This window comes from Ictidomys tridecemlineatus, chromosome 5 (genome assembly GCF_052094955.1).
Source record: "Ictidomys tridecemlineatus isolate mIctTri1 chromosome 5, mIctTri1.hap1, whole genome shotgun sequence".
In the NCBI taxonomy this organism is placed as follows: domain Eukaryota; kingdom Metazoa; phylum Chordata; class Mammalia; order Rodentia; family Sciuridae; genus Ictidomys; species Ictidomys tridecemlineatus.
In genome coordinates this window covers 164,283,856-164,307,652 of record NC_135481.1, presented here as the reverse complement: position 1 = coordinate 164,307,652, position 23,797 = coordinate 164,283,856, and the positions used below count along the sequence as shown (strand labels likewise).

General features: G+C 38.7%; 1 long non-coding RNA gene across 3 annotated transcripts in view; it reads left to right on the top strand.

The window, feature by feature from the left end:
• Positions 1-16,244, top strand: part of LOC144378052 (uncharacterized) — a 105,002-nt gene extending 88,758 nt beyond the window's left edge. For all 3 annotated transcript variants that reach the window (XR_013439549.1, XR_013439547.1, XR_013439548.1), the window contains 2 exons: positions 10,195-10,324; positions 12,450-16,244. This is a non-coding gene — a long non-coding RNA (uncharacterized LOC144378052). The remainder of the gene's footprint in view (positions 1-10,194; positions 10,325-12,449) is intronic.
• Positions 16,245-23,797: the final 7,553 nt, after the last annotated feature.

Here is a 23,797-nt window from a genome sequence, read left to right as displayed (position 1 = left end):
TACAGTGAACATCAACACCTTTCTGTTTGGTGTCAAAAAAGTTTCCCCTTAGAATATAAACTTATTGAAAATGCTTTTTAAAAATAAAAACTTTACTTCTTATTCACTGAGCAAAATAATAAAAAATTCTCAGAGTTCTTGTTGACATGAGATATATTATAATCTACTAAAATTCAGGTTTGTATGAATTTTTATTTGGAACAATATTAATAGCAAAAAAAATGATTCTTTGGAGTCGGAATTCATTGAAGTGAAACTAGATTTTTTTAAAAAATTGGTTTTTTTAGATATGCAAAACAGTAGATTTTGTACCAGCCACATCAACTCTCTGGGCCTCAGTTTTCTTTTCTATGAAAACAACGATTAGTTTAAATATTCACCAAGGTCCCTACCAGCCTGGCAATTTCCCAATCAATTTTCCAGAAATAGTTTGATTTTTTCGTATTTACTTGCAAATTCTAAATTCACTCACTGCTCTTCTTCACATGTTATTATCCATCTTTAATATTCTTCATATCTTGGGCTGGGGATGTGGCTCAAGCGGTAGCGCGCTCGCCTGGCATACCTGCGGCCCCGGTTTGATCCTCAGCACCACATACAAACAAAGATGTTGTGTCCGCCGAAAACTAAAAAATAAATATTAAAAAAATTCTCTCTCTCTCTCTCTCTCTCAAAAAAAAAAAAATATTCTTCGTATCTTGCCTATTCCTTTTACCAAAGTCCAGCACACGGTTTCCTATTTGACATTTGGGAATGTCAAATGATTGGTTTCCAGAAAAGGACTCAAAGAACACAGATAGTTGTGTTCAGGTAATGCAGACCTATCTATTCCTTTTAGCTTGTGTCTTGGTGAGTTTGTCTTATCTGGGAATTGTGCTCCCTGGAGACTACTATGGATAACTGTTTTCTAGGAGCCACTTTTAGCCCATGGCTCAGAGAGGCTTTCAGTGGGAAAATAAAATCTGGTGATATGTTGGAGCTGGCTCAGTTCCTATGGCCTTGTGAGGTCAGTCACACATCTCTGTTCAATCCCATTCAGTGATATCATATCAGTGGCTACCATAGGGGTATTTACATCATAAAAATCAGGAAGTACAACAAATCATAATTCTTACTGGAATTAGTTGTTAAACATTTATGAAGATTACAACTGGGAATTACACATACACATACACACACACTCAGAATAAGTAAATGTCATTTTTCTTAGGGCAAAGAATGAGAGTGAAATGTTTCTCTTACCCAAATACCCTTCTCTAATAATTTATTCCCCAAAGTAATGTTCCCCAAATAATATGTTCATGGATTCATTTTTTTAGAAATTTGTAAAATGGATAATTATTTCATGTAATAATTAATGGAATGCATACTCAGAATGTATTAAAATGGATTATGAATAGAACAAAAAAAAATCATCCATATTTAGATAACCCAAATTATTACTCTTAGTGATCTGACTACTAGTGCCTTCCCGTTAGTATAAACTTTCCTATGAATAAACCTGTGAAAATGGAATACTTTGCTTAACCATTCCTTTGTGATTTAGGTTTCTTACCAATTCTGCAATATTATAAATAACACTGCAAGGACCAACTCAATATCCATTAAATGGCAGAGAAAGACTTAAGAATGGAAAGAGAAAGTGTTCTTTTCTTTGGTCCTGAACTCCCTGATTTTTTGACAAGGCGGGGGAAAAGATGGCATGAACAGTTTAATCATGGCCAAGAAAAATTCAGCTGTCTATGTAGCAGTTTAGAGAACCTGGTGATTTATGAAAGTCCTTTAAATGCTAACTGAATGGTGTATGTGGGTGTGTTGAGATATACTGCCAGGTGGTTATGAAAAGAGCTTTCCAGGGCTTAAATCAACCCTATCATCAGGTTAAGAGCAGATGCCAGCTATTTTTCCTCATTTCCCAATTCTAGACCTGATTGAGGACACGTGTTAGGAATATTTGTCCTGATTTATGGAAAGCCAAACAACACAAGCAGGGACAGTTTGGTGGTGGCAAAGGTAGAGCTTTGTGTTGATGGGTAAGGCCAAGGGCTTCAGGGAAGAATTATTTGTCAAACCTACCTCCAGATTGCTGGGCAGGCTTATTCCTGAACCTACCGCCCAGGCAGCAGATTGAGCCAACTAATCTGGTACGTTGTGTTCCCTGATAATTCTGCTTTCAGTATATTTGTGTATATCTCCACCTGCTCTGTTCACCCAAGTGAAGGTTCTGTTGTTGAACGGTTCTGCTGTTGAATGTTTGGTTCTGATTTTAATAAATTCGACCTCTAACTAGTTTCACCTGACATGTAGTGTGCAACTGCCCACTGAAAGGCGTGGTGCTGAGGCTGCCCAGAAAGTTGAATAAGGTGGTGTCCTCACTTTTTGAGAGTGAAGGCCTAATTGAGGAGAAAGGAGGGATTAAAACACTTGGGGTATGGATTACCAGCTATCGTATCAGTTCATATCATGAATTGTTAGTGAGACATGAGAACAGAGGAAAAGAGGATACATCTGAGTGAGGAGATGTGGAACAATGCCTTCATGAGAGTAGTGGTATGGATAGTTTCATAAATGGTGAACACAGAATAAAGGAATTCTAGAAAGAGGGAGTTTCATGGACAAAGTAATGAGAATTGCTTATTGCTAGGATCTGTTTACTCATATCACTCCTAATCAAATGTGTTAGAGTACTCTGCACCAAGCAGTTCTCCAAATTTCTGCAGAACCAACTGGGTACCCTAAAACTTTATTTAATTCTGAACTAACTACCTGAAGTTGGTGCAGACTCCATAGATTAGTGGTTCAGTATCACTAGACTGTCCCCAATTTCAGGTGCCAATCACAAACAGTGCATCCCTAAATTACCCAGCCCTTTATCAGGGTTTATAGTTTGCAACAGTGGCTCACAGAACTCAGATCAACAATTTACTTATGTTTACTGGTTTATTATGAAGGATGTTATAAAGATTACAAATGAACAGGCAGGTGAAGAAGCATAGTGAAGGGCTTGGAAAGGTCTTACATACAAGAGCTTCTCTTCCCAAAGAGTTGGGGTGTGTTTCCTTCCCAGCATGTGGATGCATTCACCAACTTTCTGGAAGGTCATTAATTCCCAATATTTGAGTTTTTATGAAGCTTAATCAGCAGCCCCTATTCCCATCCCAGAGATTGGTGATTGGAGATATAAATTCCAATCCTTGAGTCCCTTATTCTTTCTGTTGATTAGCCCAATCCTGGGACAAGCTACCCATCTTCAGGTGCATAATTAGAATAAACTCAGGTATGATGAAAAAGAGTTTCTTATGAAAAATAGATATACTCCTATCTTTTAAGAAATCAGGATGTTGATTCCAAATTTGGGACCCAAACCAGGCATAGTGGTTTGTGATCCCTGTGACTTGGGAGGCTGAGGCAGGAGGATCTCAAATTCAAAGCTACCCTCATAAGACCCTGTTTCAAAATAATAAAAAAAATAATAAAAGGCTGGGGCTGTGGCTCAATGGTTAAGTGCCCCTGAGTTCAATCCCTGGTACCAAAAAAATAAAAAAAGAAAAAAAGAAATTCTGAGTTTAAGAAAATTGATGCCAAGAATTAGAGACAAAACCCAAATATAATCCTACTGTGTCACAGTCACAATTTGGTAGTTCATTTTAATAAAGGGATCTCTTACATAAGATGTTAATTATAGTTGTTAATCAAGGTAGGAGTAGGAAACACCCTGAATAGTCTATGTATAGGCTTAAGAGTCAATGGTATGGTGTGTTTTGGGAATAGTCAGCTGTTCCAATGTCAAAGATTGTGTCTTGCTTTGGATTCCCTTAAGAGAATATCCTAAGACAAATAGTTTAATAAGTCTATTTGGAAAATAATCCCAGTAAGCAGGGCGAGAGGAGCAGAGTAAAGAAGGGAAGGGGAAAATTCCAATAAAGGAAGCAAAGTGAATGGCTTTGGGACTGAGGTGAGGGCCCACTTGTTAGAATGCAGAGCTTAACGGTAGGCCAGTGATCAACCAACGTGAACCATGTGTCCACAAAGTCCACTTTTGAAAAACAGAGTCAACATAAAAATTCACAATAAACAAATTATCAAGATTTTTAATAAAGACAGGCTAGATCAGAGCCCGAGGCAAAAGGAAAGTTATGTAAAATACATTTTATGAACTTTTAAGTGGTCATTTTTTCTAGAACATTAAGTTAACTGAAAGAACATTGTAAAATTGAAAAGTAAGCATATTAAATATCAAATCATTTTAGACTTAAACATATTACCTATATCAAAGAGAAATAATTATAATCTTACTTTACTGGTTTTCATGGATGCAAACTCACCGATGTTCTCTTTAAAACCATTAAACATTTAAACATACATAAAAACAATTGCAAAGGAGCATACATATTTGCTTTTGTCCCAGGCTCCAATGTGGCTTGGTTTTGTGTTGATTTCTATTGAGAGCTTGATCTTTTGTTAAATTCCCTACTGAGAAGTCAGGGACTGAGCCACTTAACTACCATCTCCTGCCCTGCATTGACTGGGGGCTTTTCCTGTGGATATTAACTCTGGTACTCCAAGAATATTCCTGAGGAGGCCAAGACCTATACCAAAAGCCCAACTATAATCTTCCATAGAAGACTTTGATGAGCACTGAAGCACCACAATCTTGTACACAGTACATTTCAGTGGAAAGATAAATGAATAAGCTCTGGAAGGATTGGTGAGAAATATAGAAAAAAATAGCTGGTTTGTGTGATATTGCAACTCACAAAAATAAAGCACTTAAGAAGCAAGGATTAAGGGTAGAAGGGTAAATATGATTGAGTAGTAAAGGAGAAGGATTGATCCCAAGCTCTGCCCATCACCCACTTTAGAGAGTACCAAGAGATGTGGAAACATAAGGAAGGACCCAGAAGAACAGGCAAGCCTGGGGAGCCGGCTATGGAAGCCTCTATTTGGAGACCTTGGAGGGGGAAGAGAACAAGAAGAGATGAAATGAAAATGTGACAAGGTGACAGTTGAAAGTACAAGGCTCTTATTTTTAGCTCTCTTATTCTTTCTCTTTTAATGATAAGAGAAGTTTGAGCTAGTTAGCTCAGAACAAGTTTATTGTCAATAAGCCTAGAAATGAAGAAAAAACAGAAATGAGTGAAGGCTCCCAGTTAGGACCGCATGAGACAGGATAAACACTAAGGATGTGAGTCAATTTTGGAGATGAAGGAATGGTAATGGATAGGACCCCTGCCTGAATTCTAGCTTTTTGCCTCAATCCTCTACCTGCTGTCTCAACTTGACATAGTTGCTTGGATTTTTCTCACTAAGTTTGCTGTATCATCGTTTCTTTGAGACCTCAAATACATAATGACTAGCTGACTAGACAAATGAAAGTCCAAAGGTAGAAGGAATCAATAAAACAAATGGCTTAATGTTCCAAATACATTATCTTTCTGCATATGCATAAATATATTTATAGAATCCAGAAGCTATTTATGAGCAATAATTTTTATAAACAGTAAGTTATAAATAATTGATATGGTTTGGGGTTCTTAAAGTGATTAAGTTCTACAGCTTAGTAGTCCCCAGACAGTCACTGATGTCAGAACATCCCGGTTTCTGCACCTCTAGTTTTCAGGATACCCCTGAGATCTGCTTGGGCTATAATAAGAGTAATTGCTGCTATTTGTCATGTACTGATGTGGTCAAAGACTCTGGGTTAAGGACTGAAAGCTTTTTATTTATAATCAATATTCTCAAAAAGACCCTGAAAAGTAAGCATTATTTTTTTCTATGTTAAATTAAGATATAAATGCTCAGAGAAGTTAAGTAATTTTTTCAAGAGCTCCTAGGTAGAAATGGCAGAGTTGTTATGGAGACCCCAGTCTGTCTGGTTCCAGAGGTCTTGGTGTCTCTGCCTCACAGTGGACTAGCTTTTGTTTCCATTGTAAGTACACTCTGAGGCAAGGAACTGTGTCCAGGTAGTTTATTTGCAAAGTGATCTCAGAGGTTAGGTGAGAGGAACGCGAGAGAATGAGGAAAGAAAGAAAAGCCAATATGAGGGTGCATTTTGTCGAGGACACTGGTATGGGAAACTTGAATTTGATCCTTTCCAGAGTTTCCTCAACAGCTTGTAAAGGTTTCTCAGAAATTTCCACTTCAGAATAAATAGAGAGAAATGATTACCCATTCCCCTGTGTTTGAAATTTGCTGTTGCCCTTTTAGGAAGTGCATGATTGGACTGTTGCTTGCTTTTGAGGATCAGAGAAGAATTTAGGGGATAGGGAACGGCTGAGATGAGATACGTTGAATGTGAAGAAAGCCTAAACTTATACGGACTTCCCACATCCAGGATCAGAGGTGAGGCTGAGCAGATGAGCCGAGGCACCAAGGGCTCTGACATTAGCAGTCACACTACCTGGGGCTCAAGCCCTTCCAGGCCACATCTACAAGCAAAGTCTTCAGTTGCACTGGCTTTAGAAAGGCAGAAGAGCTTCAATATCTCAGTCACACCCAAGTGACAGACCATTTCACCAAATAAGCCTTGGGAGGGAGGCATTGTGAAGTGCCCAGATGGGAAGGATTTTCTTTCACATTGAAAATAGCAGATAGATCAAGGAAGACCTGAGTTTGCTGCTGAAATATCTATTTTTTTTTTCCCGATGGACAATAGGAGGCTGGAAAATTTTAGCTAAAATATTTTTTATTCAAGATATGAATCTTTTTTATTTAAATAAATTTGATAGTCAGCATGATGCTACTATGATACAGTGCAACAAAGGTACAGCTTTGATTTCTCTCCACTTACAGTTTAATGAGCTGATTTGCTGCAGACTCATAGATGACAGTAGGATGCAGGAGACTCTGCATCAGAGACAAAGGACTTTACTACTGAGAGCACATGTTTACATGTTTGTGTCCAGTTTTCTTATCCTCAAGTTCAAAAGGAACTATACAGAAGGATCCAAATGGAAGCCCTTACATAAAGTTCCATTACACGAAAGAAACCCTGAGTGTAAGGAATTTGAAATATGCACATTGGCCAGGTAAGCACTCCCTAGGCTCAGAGAGAGATCATCTTTATTATTCTGAATAGCAAGGGTACCTTCCATTTCCTCTAGAAAGAAATACTATCTCTTTCTTCCAAGAATGTAAGCAGACCTTGTCTTAGATTCAGAAGCAGACACTATCTTTGTCTCCTAAGGCTGACCAGTTTACAAAAGATAATCTGGAACAAAGGGACATTAGTGCAGAGTTGCAAGAGAGTTATGAGAAGTTTTTTTTCAATATGTTGCCTTTCATCAAGTAATGATAGGGTTGACCATTAGTAGATCTACACAAATGGATGTTTTTCTGCAGAGAATTGAAGGGCATGCTTAGAATATGTGGATTAGCAGTAACTTTGAAAGTGGGGGCGAGAGACAGAGACAGAGAGAAGCAGAGGCAGAATCAGAGACAGGGAGAGGGAGAGGGAGAGGGGAGAGAGAGAGAAGAGAAGAGAAGAGAAGAGAAGAGGAGAGGAGAGGAGAGGAGGGGAGGGGAGGGGAGGGGAGGGGAGGGGAGGGGAGGGGAGGGGAGAGAATTGAGAGAAGGGATGGGGGAGAATAGAGATACAGGGAGAGGAAGAGAGAGACAGAGTCAGAAATAAGGAGGTAGAACCAGAGAGAAAATTAGAAAATATACAACAGACTAAAAGTAGAATATGGAGCCAGGCATGGTGGTGTATGCCTGTAATCATAGTGGCTTGGGAGACTGAGGCAGGAGGATCGAGAGTTCAAAGCCAGCCTCAGAAAAAGCAAGGTTTTAAACAACTCAGTGAGACCCTATCTCTAAATAAAATACAAAATAGGGCTGGGGATGTGGCTCAGTGGTTGAGTTACCCTGAGTTCAATCCCCTGCACCTCCCCCCAAAAATAGTATATAGAGATATGGTAAGCTGTGTGGGGCAATGGAAGGATGGATGGATAGATAGATGGATGGATGGATGGATGGAGCAGTAAGGAAAGACAAAGAGTATGTGTAATAGATGTATAAATGAGTAGTAGACACATAAATAATTATATGAATAGAAAGACTGAACCACTGAGAAGGAGAATAATAGAGAGAAAGATAGAAACCCATAAGGCAGAGAAAGACACAAGAATAGGAAAAACAAATAAGAAAAACAGAGACAGGGAAACATGGCAATACAGAGAAAGAACACACATACATGGGGAGATGAAGAAAGAGGAAAAGTGACAGGAAGGAGAAGAATGAGTAGTTAGACGGATACATGTATGATAAAAGAAAAGATAGTATGATAATGAAAAGATTGTAAGCTTGGGCTCTATATGTAGATCTATTGGTTAGGGTTCAGCCACTGTCTAACTGCACAGCCTTAGAGAAAGATCCTTTTTTTAAATCCATCAAATGGGGATAATAATAACCATACTTCCCTTAGAGGGTTGTTTGAAGTTGGAAATGAAATAATTCTCATAAATGTTTAGCAAGCTGGCAGGCCCATAATAATGATATTATATAGAAGATAACTTGTCACATCAGCTGCGACACCCATTACTGTGAATTGTAGACTTCAACATCATCAGCACTCACATTAAATTTCAGTTTCCCATTGGAATCAAAGCTAAGTCTAGCAGATGTGTCGAACCTTCGTAAAGCCAACACTGCATCCAACACTCAAGCATCAATTTTATGCAATCGGGACCTTCTCATTATGTTATCCTCTTGCAATCCATAATTATTGCTTCTGAATGAATCTGAGGTTTTCTTCATCTCCATGAAATGAGGTCACACGGCTTATACCGTAAATTAAAGGCAAATTGAGCAGATGAGATGTATAAAATTAGAAGCCTACAGTATTTTAGAACCATTGACATAGTGCTAAATGAGTTGGTTTCCAATCTAAACCAAGTATTTATATAATTTGGTTCAACATCCCAACATTCAAATGGAAACCCACACTCTCTACATACTTGCTGTGCTTTTACTCTTAACAGTTAGCATTTCTGAGGAATTACTTCTTGAGTCTAATGATTTGAGTTTAATATGCAAGCACATAATGTTTAACACTTCATTCTTGCTTGTAAAGAAAAAAGATGGTAAGTTATTCTGGTATATTGTATTATGATGAAGTATTTTTAAATAAAATAACATGAATGAATAGCTAAAATGTTTGGCTACATCAGAATAAAGTCAGGCCTCTTTTTCTGAAGTGCTTCTTTAATTGTTCTTCATGTGTTCAAGCATTTACATTTCAAAAGGTAGTTATTATAATTTCTAGGACACACTTTAATTCAATTAGCTGCTTGCTTTTAATGAGGGTTGAATTAATTAAAATTATCCAGTTTTAGGAAAAACTATGTATTTTTTCCCCAAATTCTCCTTTGCTCCTCTCATGTCTTAATCCTGGTTGGCTTCATGAGTGAACAATTATACAGATGGTATAATTTGAAGAGCAGCATGATAATACATGTGAAAATGTTTCAAAATAATTGCCTGTCCCTTTTTGATTAAATATCTCTCTTGTCAAAAATTCCACCATTAAATAGTCTTTCATTTTGCTTAAATAACTTTCCCTTTACAAATCATCTTTTAAAACATAAAACCTTCTGAACAGGAAAGTTTGGATTATACTTGAGGTAAATTTGCTTTATTTGGATCATTTTCCTTACTAGGCATTCAGGTTCAACAAAATTTTTTTTAATCTAACCCAATGCTATTAAGTATATAATATGGAATTTATATTTATGGAATGTACAAATTATTGAGAGAAATGAAGGTTTCAGTGACCTGGATGAAAAAGAGATGGAAAGAGATGAGAGGATTTGGAAATTTTTTGTATGGATGTGAAGATCAGTGGTAGAGTGCTTGCCTACCATATGCAAGGCCCTGGGTTCATTCCCCCGCACTACAAAAAAGAAAGGAAGAAAAAAAGGAAGGGAAGGAAGGGAGGGAGGGAGAAAGGGAAGGAGGGAAGAAGGAGGGAATGAGGGAAGGAAGAGTGAAGATCACTAAAAGTCACTTTTCTAGGGTCATAGTGCTATCTTCCACAGAAAAACTCATGTTCAAAGATCAGATGATCCTGAATAAGAAACAGAATGCTTATCAGACAGGTGACAGGAAGCAGTTTAATAGTTCAGAAATAAACAAAAAGAATAAAGTTATCTTAGAAACTGGCCTCCAACTTACAATTTATGATTTTGTCTGGCCCAGAGAATTGCTGCTGAGTCGTGGATAGTGTCTTCCTGCTCCCCTGACAGCTGTCAGTTCTATTCATCAGCCTCTTACATGCTGTTCTGAGGCCATCCTGGCATTTTCCACATCCAGTGCTTTGTATGTAAAGGTATGTTCCTATGGTTTGTCCCTTCCTGGACATCCAGTTCATTGAGATCAATATATCAGGTCAGTATGTGCTCAATAAATGCCAGGTATATGAATGAATAACAGTAATAACTCTTAGAAGTGGAATTATTATTCCTTTTGTTAAATAAGGAAATAGGATCAGAGTAATTTAATGACTTATCTACTGTAACACAAATAATATATGGCTATATCCAGACTTTCACTCAACTTTCTTTAGGGTGAACACTCATTAGGAACTTTCTATATCATAAAACAAAGACATAAGGACAACACAGCCTTAACACAAATCTGATTTGTATTACAATTCACAGAGAAAATATGTAAGTTAAGCTACAGTAATGAACAAACCTCAAATGTCAGTGATTTAAAGCACCAATAGTTTTTCAGTCATGTTAAAGTACTGCTCTTTGCTGTCACAGATGGAGCAGCCACCATTGCACTCATTGCTCTCATCATGCCAAAGGAAAAATGGTGCTCTAGAATGTCTTATAATTAAATATTCTAGCCTGAAAGTGACACACTAGTGCTTTAACTCATAACCCCTTGGTTAGAACTAATCATTGAGCTCTATTCTCTCTGTTAGAAGATGCAGAGAGAAAATATTTGGTAAGCACAAATGACTCCCAGAGATACCATGTTTTGTACTTTTATCTCATACTTTATCAACCCTTTATTCATTTGGTACTCCTTATGTTGATATAACAATACACTAGCGAGCTTTTAGTGTGTAACAATCACAGAATTTCAGGGACATTCAAAATCAGCATTTATTTCTTTTGTGCATATGTTTGGTGGCTAGGGTCTAACTGATCTAAGTTGGGCTCAACTGAGCAAGCCTCCAAACTGTAAGTTGTACAGATTGGGCTGTACATGTAGCCAGCTCATATTCTCCCAGGACCAGTGACTGCATGGGGCCCATGATTATCATGGCAATGGTAGCAGTATAACAGAGGTGAGTGGAAACGTGCAATGTAAACATGCCGATGCTTAGAACCTCTACATGGTCACATCTGTCTGTATTTCGTGGATCAAAGCAAGTCTCATGGCTAAGACTGACAGAAACATGGGCAGTGAAGTGCAATTCACCTCTCTCAAACAATCTACAAACTTATGTCAAGGGTTAGAGATTCAGATGCAGGTGAGGTTGCAGTCAAGACCAGCAGTGGTTGGACCAAAATCTTTAGTTTTATATAGTTTATATTCTACAGAAAAATCATGAATCAATAAAACATGTAAGATTTTATATGGATTTTATGGCCAAAAAAAAAAAAATAAAGGAAAAGGGATAAGAATACTGAGGGGAATAGTGGTTGGAATTTTAGAAGAATGACCAGAAAGGAAAAACATGCCAAATAAGATGAAAAATTCAGTAAATTTCTTGCAAGCAGAGAAATACATATCCAAGAAGATATAGGAGGAAAATCAAAGATATAAGCAAGTGCAAAGGCACCTAACTTATTTGAAGAACAGAAAGTATGTCTGTATGGCTGAATCAATGTATTCAATGTATGGCTGAATGAAGAGAAGCAGACCAAAGAAGTGAGATCAGGTTATTTGGGGCCAGTGAAAGGTTTTATGTTTTAATTCTCAATGAGCTAAATGTCCATTGGAGTATTTCTGGAAGAAAAAGTACATAACCTGATTACATTTTTCAACTAACTTGAAAAATCAGTGACTTGTCCATTGGCTGTGGACTGGTGGCATGGGGAAAAAAGAGAGAAGAGGCTGTCAGGATATTTGAAGTGAGAGACAAGGAAGCTTAGATAAGGTTTACAGCAGAGATGTGGTGTTAAATCACTGAACTGGTGGTATTTGGGTTTGCTAACAGATTAAATCTGCAGTTTGGGAAAATGTGGTATAAGGGAGGGTGGCAAAGACTTTAGCCCCATCAACTGGAAATAAGGAGATGCACTTTCCTGAGGTGGGAAAGACTCTGCAAAGAGCATGACAGAAAGGAAAATTCAGAATTCAGTTATTTTTAAGATGTCGATTAGATATTTGAGTGGAACAGTCAAATAGGTTATCAAGCAGGTAAGATGAGTGGAGAGGTCCAGACTATAGATGTAAATTTGGAAGTCATGAAATTTTTGTATGCTTTCATGTAGGCCTGAAGCTATTGAAAGCCGCAAGACAAGACAAGATCACCAAAGAAGTGAATATAGATAAAAGAGTGACAAAAATCAAAGCCAGAATCCTGGAGCACTTTTAATTTCTATATCCAAGAAGATGGTGAAGAACCAGCTACAGAAACTTAGAATAAATGGCTAGAGCATGGGAGAGAAAGAAGAGAGTATAAAGTGATACAAATCCAGTGAAGAAATGCTCTAAAGCAGAAGGGAGTTGTCAACTTTGTCACAGGCTGCTGACAAGTCAACTGTGAGGTTGAGCAACATGGAAGTCACTGATGATCTCCTTGAGAAGAGATTAGTTTGAATGATAGGGCACAAGCTTGGTCGAAGTGAATTCAACAGAGAGCTGGACTGGAGAAATTGGTGACTGGGAGTACAGATCACTCTTTCAAATAGTACTAGGAAAGAGTGAATGTTTTATTATTTCTTTCCTAGAGTGTGATGATGAATTAAGGGAGAATTAGTTTCTTCATGGATGGGGAAAGCATCCTCATAGGATGCATTAGAGCAAGCAAAAGTAATAATACAAAAGAGAAGGGGTAGTGGCTGGATTGATGGCATTGGATGGTGATAAGCGTGGATTCTATACATAAAGAGAGGGAAGTGGTTAATGTGGGGGCATGGACCTTTCATCCTTCCACCAAGGAGGAGGCAGGCAGGTGGGAATGTGCTGGTAGGGGCTGATAAAAGTCTTTCCAAGTGCTTCTGTTCTTTCACTGAAGAAGGAAATATTTGTCCATAGTCCAGAGTCAAATTTCCTACCTTCAGCTAAATAGCCCCCAGTCAAGCACCTTCTTAAAGACATAATGGTGCTAAGGTGCCAAAGTCCAAACGTATTTGAAGTGCTCAGTACAGGCAGAAATGAATGTCCTCATAGAGGTATTCAAGGACATCCCATAGCAAGCACCTGTGGACCTTTGTTACTTGAGACAACTGGGATGGTGGAAAAGCAAATCTCTGGTCTTCAGAAGTTTTTCACATGGGTGTCACTCGTATTTCTACTGTCTTCCTCTGCTGCTGTAATCTGCTACTCAAGGAGAAAGTTTATTGTTTAAGGAAACTGACTAGGCCTGTAGAGGAAAGAATATGGCTTGGTTTACAAGCCTACACTGTTGACATTCTCTTCCTGAGAGTTATAGAACTCAATCTACTACTGATAGTACATTTCAGAAGATCCGAATCAGCAGCTTTCTTTCATCTCAGGTAGTTCAAATGCCATCTCTTTGAGCTTTTTTGCTTACCCAATTAATTGAAAATCAACAATCAAGTGATATGTTCGAGCACTTATCTCCCCTCCTGTATTATCTCATATTATTGAGAACAGGGGCCATCCTTTTCTACATCCTTTGAAGGCTCATTTTATATAGAATAGGTATTTAATAAACTAATGAATAGATAACTTTTTCACTTTCCCACAGGCATAATTAAAATCTGGTTGAGAAAGGACTGCATGAGCAAAGTGTCAAAGGTTAACAACAAGTCTATTTAAAACAATAGCAAGTGTTAACTAATTATGAAAATACAACTTTTAATGTAAAAGTCTGGTTGGTAATTATTTCCATGACAGTTTATGTTTAATTTTACCTGCCTCACCCCTGGCTACTGATGACAGATTTCTGTTTTAATTGTGCAATCCGTGGATGCTGAAGCCTTTGTCATTTTCTTTCCTTTTTTTCTTAGCTCTCTTGGAATTAGAAGTAAACGGTTATCCTTTCTAAGATACAAAGTTATCTTAGAAATGGAAGTGGTCAAATAATTAGTGCCTGCAAAATGACTGAGGCTCACATTCTTTCCACAGCCCTGCTATGTAAAGAATATTAAGCAGAGGAGAAAGTCTCTGGTCAGACACCTGAATATGATAGTTAAGCTTTGGATGTCTATTTTCTGCCTTTGCCCATATAGTAAGAGTTAATTCAGTATCTATAGTTTTTAGTCTTTTGTAGCTCAACAAGGCACTTCTTTGCTTAAGTGGCTTTTAAAGCAATAACCATGTAGTTAACTCATGATTCAACAGATTGTTTAGCAATCTGGGCGAGGCTCAGCTGGGTGCTTCTTCTGGTCTTGTCTTGGATCACTTATTTGTTTGTGGTCAGCAGCCAGGTTGACTGGGAGTTATTTTAAAATGATCTTCACTACAATAGTTTATTTCAACTACACATATCTCTTATCATCCACCAGACTAGAGAAGATCAACTCTATGAAACAGCAGAATCTGAAAATCTTAAATAGGCCAACACTCAGAATTGATATGCTATCTATTCTGCTATCTATATCTCTCAGATATAACCTGGGAGTCTGCAAGATTCAAGGGGAGGAAAATAAAGTTCATGTCTTTATGGGAGCAGTGTGAAAATAATCTTACAAAAGGCCTGGGAACAAGTGGTCAATATACCACAGCCATTGTAATTTACTTAAAATATATGAGCATTAAAAAAGCTCATTGGTTGAATTTCCAGGTAGTGAAAAAAATAAGCAATATATATCAGGAAAAAGACCCAGTACGTTTAGAGAGGGATAAAATGAGACCTCTATATTTTGAAGTTTGTTTCCAGCTTGGAGGCAATACAAGCTCAAGCAGGGAAAAGTAACGTTGTCAATTAATGCTCAGAAAAATCTCCTAAACCAGACGTGGTGGCATGCACCTGTAATCCCAGCAACTTGGGAGGCTAAAACAGGATAATTGCAGCCTCAGCAAATTAGCAAGGCCCTAAGCAACTTAGTGAGACCATGTCTCAAAATAAATATTAATTAATTAATTAATTAATTAACATAAAAATAGAAGACTGGCAATGTGTCTCAGTGGTTAAGCACCCCTAGGTTCAATCCTTGGTACCAAAAAAAAAAGTTATTAAAAAATACTTCTTGAGTATATTTCTTTTTTCCATCAGAAATTCTTCTTCCATCAGAATGTCTTTTTTACCTCTGAATATATATCAGCCCAAGTCATCATTGCCTTGCCTTTTGTTAACTTGGACATAGTCATACATATGGTGCTAGCCAAAGATTAAAGTGTTAAGGAAAAAAATATTCAGTGTGTTTCCATTTTTAGAGGGTCTGTTGATATTCTGAAGCTTTCAAGGGTCAAGCACTTAAAGTTATGATGGTGGAAGTACAAGCAGAGGTGCTCATGCATTTGAGATGAGTAACCTACCTAGCTCTCCAGATAGCTCTTGCACTCATTTTCTTTTTCCCTTAGCACTCTTTTTTACTCAGTAAAAATTTAAAGGAGTACAATGCTGAACAAAGCATTTCCCAAGTGAAGGGTAATGTAGGAGATGACAGTTAAAGGAGCTCAGTGCTGATGGTGCTAGGGATAGCATCCTATTTAGATATTTTGAACTTGGATACATTTCTTTCTGCCCAAATTTCCTTCATTCCTGCCATTTTTGTAAGCTACATTTTCCAGGCTTCTCAGCTGTTTTTATAGCTACTTGGTAATAAAACTCCTCTCTCTAATAATTTTCTTGTCTTAGTCTGTTTTCTGTTGCTATAAGAAAACACAATAGACCGGGTAACTTATAAAGGAAAGAAGTGCATTCAACTCATGGTTCTGGAGGCTGGAAGTCCAAATTAGGCAGCTGTATATTGAGGACCTCATGCTGCACCATAATATGGTAGAAAAGCAGAAGGATAAGAAGGAGTTTGCAGAAAAGACAAAATAAAAGGGGAAGCCTGACTTTATACCACTCTGTCTTTGCCATAACTAATCTAGTCCCACAAAAACAAAAACTGTATAAGGGGAAAGAGGAGGGAGCTGAATCAATTAATCTCAGTCCCATCACACACACACACACACACACACACACACACACACACACACACACACACTCTTTCTCTCTTCCATGTGAGGACATAGAAAGAAGATAACCAATGAGTAAACCTGGAAGAGGGCCCTCTCAGAATTCAACCAAACTGCTACACTTATCTTGGACTTCCCAGACTCTGAAACCTCTGTTGACATGCTCCCATTTTTAATGAATATTGTGGGGTGCAAACCAGATGCCCTCTTCAGGACAATCCCCCAGTCCTAGTTGTCAAGAATTTCAGCAGTTAATTGCTAACAGCAGGGACCCTATCTGGAAGTTGCCTTTGGCTCCAAGAGAACACCCTGATCAAAATAATGACTCACGAATGCAAGACACAGGGTCTGATGTTTTGCTTCAATTGAGACAATGGAGAAGGCCATCTCAGTCTCAGAGTAAGGTTGGCAGAGACCTCCAGTAGCTGTCCCAAGGGGGAAATGTTGGCCCTTTTCTCTGCCCAACACTGCCTTTCCCACTTCCTTATAGAATGTATCTCTCAACATCATGCTCCAGAAAATCCTCAAAATGAAAGCCCTGCCTGACTTGGAGGTCTGTTTCCAGGAGATCTGAATATAGACAATCTGAAACATAAAATCTACATAAAACATGTCTGCTAGGAACATGTAATTTCAAGGTAAATTCCAAGGGTTCCCATATCTAGCCCACTGCTCCCCATTTTCCTTCTTAACTCTCTTCCTCTAAGTGTCCTTCAATGAACAACGTGCACCCGAGTCCCTACTCAAATTCTGCTTCTAGGAAAGTCAGTCTAAGACTGCAGGTTTGGATCTGGGAGAGAATATATGAACTGTGAAGTCAAAATTCCATAGCAATTAACTCCAAATGTCAGTGGCTTAAAATGATAAGTTGTTGTTTTTGCTCTCTTTAATTCAGTGCAGTTTTGTGGGCATCAGGCAATCATTCAAAGACCCAGTCTCCTTCCATTTTGGGGTTCTGTCTTTCTCTAGTTCCTCAGCATCCTCTTTACTTGAGGAAGGACAGCAGGACTTACACTAGAGCAGGTTTTATGGGTAAGTCCTAGAAGTGGTGATCTTTGCTCCACAGATATTCCATTAAGCAGAATTCAGCACATTTTCTGCTGAAAATGTGGCCTGGCTTTGTTTTCAAGCAGGGGGATTGCTTGGAGGAGGCCTCTGGGACCTAAAGACAGGAGAGATTTGTGTGAGGAAGCAGAGCTAGAAAGCTGCAGTGCTTACAAGCACGTACATTAAAGAGCACCATTTGCCCATAGCTCGGGTAATCATATTGACCAAACAAGGCCTCTTATGAGAGTAGAATGATGGAGTTTTAATAATTAATCCAGGTCCCAGATAAAAAGAGATTGTTCTAGGCAGACAGGATGTAGAGTCATTCTAGCTATAGCTGACTCACAAGGCAATCAAGAAATAACTGATTCAAAACATACAGGGAATGTTTTAAATATTGCCCTCCTAGGGCATAAGCCACAAAACTGCACCAAAAGAAAAAGAGAAATGGGGGATAGAGTGTGTGGCCTTTCTGAGTCATACCTATGCTGCAGCCCTCTCCAATCCCTCAGAATATTCAGATCTTCTAAAAGATCCAAATTTCCATTCTCACTTGAGGTTCTTCCTGCTTTCTCTTCTCTACTCATTGTCCTCCGTCATGGGGATGGATACACATAGATCATTCTTATGTGACCTTTACTGATTCCCTTTAGTTGTCAATTAAAAAACTAGAAATGTATAGCAGACTTCTGATGTTCTTCTGTGAAAAAAATATTGCCTATTTGTAGAAGACTATGAGGCTTAATTGGAATAAGAGAAAGAACCTAGACATGTGGCTAGGAGCTGAGGGTCCAGGAGTGGCTTGAAAACAATCTGCTTGCCACCACGGGGAGTCACAGTCGTGGGACAGGTTAGAGAGGTGCTCAGGTTCAAGCAGTCACTGACCTCTTTCAGCATGGCTCATTGGAGAGCCCTGACTGAGAAGCAAAGGAGGAGGAACAGAGGCTTGGGGCTTATTTGTATACCTCCAAAGTTCACGTGTTGAAATCCCAACCCCTAATGTGACGGTATTGGAGGAAGAGCCTTTGAGAAGTAATTCAATCACAAAGGTGGATCCTTCACAAATGGGAAAAATGCCTGTGTAAGGGGACAGAGGAGGGAGCTGAATCAACTAATCTCAATCTCTCCCTGCCCCCCCCCCACACTTTCTATCTCTCTTCCATGTGAGGACATAGCAAGAAGATAACTAATGGGTAAACCTGGAAGAGGGCCCTCTCAGAATTCAACCAAACTGCTACACTTATCTTGGACTTCCCAGACTCCAAAACAATATGACATGAATTTCTCTTGCTTAAATCTCTCAGTCTAAAGTATTGTTATAGCAGCCTGAAATGGTGGACAGGGCCTTTTAGGTCTCTGAAACCTCCATTGGCATGCTCCCATGTTTAATGAATATTGTGGGGTGCAAACCAGATGCCCTCTTCAGGACAATTCCTCCAGTCCTGACTGTCAAGAATTTCAGTAGTTAATTGCTAACAGCAGGGACCCTACCTGGAAGTTGCCTTTGGCTCCAAGAGAACACCCTGATCAAGAAAATGACTCACGAATGCAAGACACAGGGTCTGATGCTTTGCTTCAATTGAGACGATGGAGAAGGCCATCTCAGTCTCAGAGTAAGGTTGGCAGAGACCTCCAGTAGCTGTCCTAAGGGGGAAATGTTGGCCCTTTTCTCTGCCCAACACTGCCTTTCCCACTTCCTTATAGAATGTATCTTTCATCATCATGCTCCAGAAAATCCCCCCTTCCCTGACTTGGAGGTCTGTTTCCAGGAGATCTGAATATAGACAATCTGAAACATAAAATTTAAATAAAACATGTCTGCTAGGAACATGTAATTTCAAGGTAAATTCCAAGGGTTCCCATATCTAGCCCACTGCTCCCCATTTTCCTTCTGTTCAGTCATGCACCATGTTCCACACAGGATGGGGAGAGATCTGGCAGTGCACACCACAGGGGCTGTGAAGCATCCCCCACTGCTTTTCTATCTGCCATTGCTCCTGCTTTTGCATTTCCTCCCCATCTTCCTTCTGTTATTACTAATTCAAGCTTAAAATAGAGTTTCTCCTTTGAAAGGTAGTTTATAGCGCCATTGTTTTCTTCTCTCACAATTTTTTGATTTCCTCCATCCAACTGGAACATCCTTAGGTTTCAAGAAAAAAAAAATCAGAAGTGTGTTTGTGTGTGTGTGTGTGTGTTTGTACACGTATGTGCAACTTGACATAATATAGATTCCTTATCTTCTCAGCACATGGAACTCAGAGGATTGAGCAGACAAAACTTGCAATATGGATTGGCTTCCTGTATTCCTCCTTCCTCAGCCCCCAGCTCCCTGTACCTTGTGATTTATCCAGATACATCTGCATTCAAGATGTCCCTGCCTATGATTTTGGAACTCTCTAAATTAATAAGTAACTTTTCTCAAATACTACAGTATTCTTTAAGGTTCTGGACATCTGGGATCCTGACTACAGTCTGAAAGCTGACCTTCCATCCCAAACTGACATGGATAAAAAATTCTCAAGCAGTTTTTCCCTGGGGAGAAGCTGCCAACAGAGCCACTTCCTTGGGGTTAGAACTTGGGAGGGTGGTGATTTCATGTTAGTGCAAAGAAAGTGGCTGATGCCTGGCTCATCATGAACCAAACATGCTCACAACGTTGGCAAGCAACATCCACATATCACTTTCAGTCTTTCATGGCCTGTTGCACACCTGTCAATTCTATGGTTTCAATACCTTCTTTAAGAGCCTATTTCTGGCATCACATATTTAATATTTTCATTCAAGACGCACTTCACGTTACACAAGAGTGGTGTTCCTGAAAAAGTGCTTATGTTTCAGCTTTCCACATGAACCTATTATTGCCCCAAACTTCTCGTCCTCCAGAGAATTCAAGAAATAATGTTCTGAACTTCCGCATCTATAGTTTCTGTGCATTTCTCAATTTGGCCTGAGCCCCTGTGTTTCCCATCCAATGGCTGTTTAAGCAGGGGAGTCTGGTCCTTTCTTATCTGCAGGGCTCCAAATGAGATTCTTTCTCCAGTTTCTACAAAAAATGCATTAAGACATGGAATCATTGTCCACTTTGCTTGCTTTATTCTTGTTCCTTATTTATCTATTTATTTATTTTATTTCCTTGTAGCTCCTGTTTTCCTTCAAAAACCCTGTCCCAAAGTGTGATATTAAAAGGCATGATTTCAGCTGTCTGCCCTTGTTACTGCCTTGGGAGGAAAAAGCCTTGTTTTCTTTCCTAAGATCCTGGAATGCAAAAAGACTTCATCTTCATGTCTGAACATTTTCTACAATTAACAAGGGCTTCTAAAACTTTGCTTTTAAATTTTCCTTCCTCATGAGTAAAGCCTCTGTCTGCACTGATGCTGAAGGGACTCTAAAAGAATAATGAGTGCAAGTAAATTTCAAGTAGTTTCCACCAAATGGAGAGCCCCTCTAGGACAAGGTAACTTTCACATTTATGGTTGTTCCTTTAACACTTTGTACCTGTCATGAGGTGGTCACTCACTGAGTTGATTGAATAACTCTGCAGGAAATTATTTTATAAAGCAAAGTATCTTCTTCAGTGGAAATGATAAACTATTTCATATGCAATTAAAATGTGCTTTTGTATTTGAGGATTTTCTTAAGCAAAATAACATGAAATGGACTTAATCACTCAGAGAAAACTATAACCTGGATCTTTTCTGTCAGTGGGTTGGCTTTGAGTTTCTCTCTGGAGAAAAGAAACTTCTCTTGGCAAGCTACAGTGGGTGAGGGGCAGCAAATCTCTCCCTGCATCATACGCAAAATTGGAGGAGGTACATCCTGCACTCTAGGAAGCAAGCCAACCTTCTCATTCTTCCTGATGCTTAAAAACTTCACTCTGAGTTTTATTTTTATTTTGTTTCCAGTGCCAATGCTCCTGGGTCAATATGCTAATTCAAAAATTACTTGCAAACATTTGCAGACTGTGCATATTCTTGACTGCATGGAGGCAGAATTAAAATTAAAATGAAATATTATGACTTTGGATAGTCATATATGGTTTTAAACTCCTATATGGTTTTAAACTCCGTTCTCCTTCATTGTTCTCAAACTCTTTGAAATTGCAAAAAAAAAAAAAAAAAAAAAAAGATAATGGGGTTTAGCAATTATCAGATTAATCAAAATGAAAAATGGACTTTTCTTGACATGAATTATTTAATATATGTGATCAGATAACTTGCACTGGTTGTTCAGTTACAGGTCACATACCTAAATGGGGTAGTTGAGAGGAGGCACCAGGAATTTGTAAGGGAAACATTTTCAAATACCTTTCTTTCACTGGAATTCAGCATTGCCTTCAATTGTGTATATAAGCAACCAGTATAGTAGTAAATCTGGCAGTATCTAGGTTTTGGGCATCATTAGAAATCAGTTAATTCTATATCACCATGTGATTGTTTCATATATCTTAAAATGTTATGTATTCTAATAGCTACTTTTATATATTATTAGACTTTCCAGTAGCTCTTATTTAATATGCTAATAAAGAAGTACAAACATCACTATACTACAAATTTAGGCTTTTTAATATTGGTGTTTTTAAATTTTATTAAAATGTTGTACCCTTGAGATTTTCATTTCATGCATTTGGAACTATTTCAGCCTGAGGAATTATCCATCAGCTCAGACTGCCAGCAGGATCTGAGAAGCAGAAAAGGCTAAGAACTTGAACTTTATCTTCTAATTGTTAATACACCAACTTTTTTTTTTTCCTTTTTCTTACCTTTTCACCTCCCCTCTCCTCTCCTGTTCTCTCCTTTTCTTTTTCATATCTTATTTAACACAGCCAGAGCCCTCTTGTCTCTTTCTCCTCAACAGGACTCTGCTGAGGATATCAGTTATTTGCTGAATAGCCTCTGTCCCCAATATGTCCCATGATATTTGAAACTCAGCAAAGTATCTCCGATGAGAAGGAAACTCATTTAACCATGGCTTGATGCTCTGAAAAAGAGTCATTACATTTTAGAATGAAGGTGAGATTTTAAAATGTTTGTATAACCTAAACTCAGAACACCCTGTAAGCTTCTAGAAAGGATTTACAGGAGTCTAAAGAGAAGGTTGCTGTGAATCCCAAATCTCTAGGACAGGTTCTAAATATAGAGCCACCTTTCCCTTCCATCATAAGGGACAGAAGCCAATTTAAATGGTTTGCCATCTACTGATGAAACACAAATTAGAATCGATGTGAGCTCACCGCATTGGCTCCTTGCTGGGGCAAAGCTGAGGCCAAGTGCTCAGGCTAGGTAGAGTCTGGAAGGACACTTGCCCTACTTAGAGTGAATATTTAGCAAACAGGAAGGCTGGATGCACTCCTTTCGTTAATGGAGGTTTAAAGTGATTGTATTCTTTGTTTCTCCAACCTGAATTCAGTTTTAGTACTGCAGCAAGGACAGTTAATCTAAACAAGATTTGTAAGGAGCCCTATTTGGAGTGAAGGGGGCTTGCCTTGCTGGGAGAGTGTGAATGCTATCCCCAAACTCAAGCCCACCAACTGTCAGGTTGGTACCCAGGTCTCCTGCAGTTCTCCAACTGAAACCAACTGAAACCCAGTTGCTGAGTCATCACAGTATGAAGATTCCAAATCCAATGGAAAACAACCTTCAGGCTCTTGAACACATACCCAGCATATGCTGAGAGACAGACTAGAGCCAAGCACAAGCCTTAGGCACAAACATGAAGTGGATAACATCTACCACTATGATCCCCACCTCTGCTTGCAGGTTCTCCTGTTCTTGGGCCTTCCTCTCCTTCAAACATTCTGTCTTTACCCTCCCTAATAGCTGATGTACTTGTTCATCAGCTAACAGCACAATGGGCCCTCACAGGGGATATCTGTCACCAGATATTAACTGATAATAAGCATATATCTTAAAGGATTAAATTTTTTGGTGGTAGGGTTACTTGGCATTTAACTCAGGGATGCACTACCATGGAACTACATCTCCAGTCATTTTTGTTTTCTTATTTCAGGAAAGGATTTCACTAGGCTGCCCAGGCTGGCCTCCAACTTGCAATCCTCCTGCCTCAGCCTCCTGAGTAGGCAGGATTACAGACATTCACAATGGTACTCAGCTTAAAGGGTTAAATTCTTAAAGTGAGCTGCCAGTGACAGATGGTGAACTTTCTTTGTCAGGAACTTTCCAGTCCCCTTCCCCATTCCCAATCCAGACAAAGTCCTGCCCACTTCACGTACCTTCCTGCAAAGCCACACCATTTTCTTTATGCCATTTCACAAGCTATCAGTGCTTGCTTTCTAGCTCTGTGCTGTCCAATATAGGAACCACTAGCTACTTGTAGCTACTTAAATTTAAATAAATTACAATTAAATCCAATTCAAAATTAAATTTCTCATTTGTACTAACCACATTTTGAGTGCTCAAGAGCCACACATGTCTATAATCTAGCTCATGGGATGATTGGATATAGAATTTTCCACTGTCAT